A 1,506-nucleotide genomic window follows, 5' to 3' on the forward strand; every position below is an offset into this window, starting at 1 on the left:
CTGCCCTCTGACCCATATCCACCTATGACCTTGCCCATTGTCCACCTATGACTCAACCATGCTCCTCCCCCTGCCCCTGCTCCCACCATTTTAGTCAGGTGTCTGCCTACTTATGCTCATACCTTGGTGAAGGGCTCAGGCCCAAAACGTTGGTTACATATCTTTGCTACATAGTTGTATGACTGCTGAGTTCCTCAAGTGCTTTTGTGCATTGAATTACATTCAGTGTCTACAGATTTTCTTGTTTAACTTGAGTCAGTAGAAGTCCATATTCAAGAACTCAGTGACCAAATATGAATATAGCACTGGTGTTTCCGACTTCAACAGTGAGCATGTGCATGACTGGATGAAAAAGAGGGCAACATGAGGAATAAACAACGTTATATTCATGAGTATTTTTGATAGTTTGTGTGAAATGTTTTAATAGTTGGATTTTGCTTATTTTGACCTTGCCATATATGAGCTTCACCAGCCTCACTGTACTGTAATATATCTCTCTTTGCCTCACTAATTTCTTCAAGAAGTGTTTCTCTCACATACATTTGCACATTTGATGAGAAATTGGCTCCCAACATTTACGTTCGGCTAAAAAGAAATTGAATGACACAAGTAAACAAAACTGTAACATTCTGGAAGAAAACATTTGCGACATTGTATTCATTCTTATTTCATTGGAGTCTGGAAAAAGTTTGAGAGCTCAGTCCTTGTCTGTAAAATTGCTCGATTGCTGGGATAAATCAAATTCCACAAACATAAACAGAGCTTATCAAAAAGGAAAGCAGAACAAGACTACATTGCTGGGAACTGCCAAGGATCCAGAGATGGATGGCTTTCTCTCCTTCCTTTACTAAAGCAGAAGTCTCACTATTATTGTTGTGACTCCTGACCTTAATTTGTTGATTCTGGTCTGCTCATTATTCCCAACCTCTGATGAATCAGAATTCTGGCTTTAGAGTTGAATCTTGAGCTTTATAAAATTGTCTGGGGAACATGGAGCAAAGAGAGGCAGAGGGGCAGTGGGACAGGTCATGGGATCTTAACCTATGTCATCAGTTTTTCTATGGAAGTGGAATAAATAGAGATGATACTGGAAACTGGAGGAGGTATAATTGGGGCAGAGGGAGAGAGGTGGTGTGGTTGAGACAGAGGTTACGTCAAGTTTATTGCCATCTGATTGCATAAGTACAACTTGATAAAACAGTGTCCTTCTGGCCATGGTGCAAAACATGTAGACACACAACTAGATATAACACACATATAGATAAACAATACATATGCAGGACAAGTATTTATATATAGGGTGGCATGGTTAATGCAACACTTCTACAACACCAGTGGTCAGGACCAGCATTCAAAACCTGCTGCTTCTATAAGGAATTTTTACGTTCTCTCTATGTCCGTGTGGGTTTTCTCCAGGGGCTACAGTTTCCTCCTACTTTTCAAAATGTACCAGGGGTTGTAAGTTAATTTGGTGTAATAGGGCACCTCAAGCTTGTGGACCAAAAC

The sequence above is a fragment of the Narcine bancroftii genome, chromosome 9 (assembly GCF_036971445.1).
Source record: "Narcine bancroftii isolate sNarBan1 chromosome 9, sNarBan1.hap1, whole genome shotgun sequence".
Lineage (NCBI taxonomy): Eukaryota > Metazoa > Chordata > Chondrichthyes > Torpediniformes > Narcinidae > Narcine > Narcine bancroftii.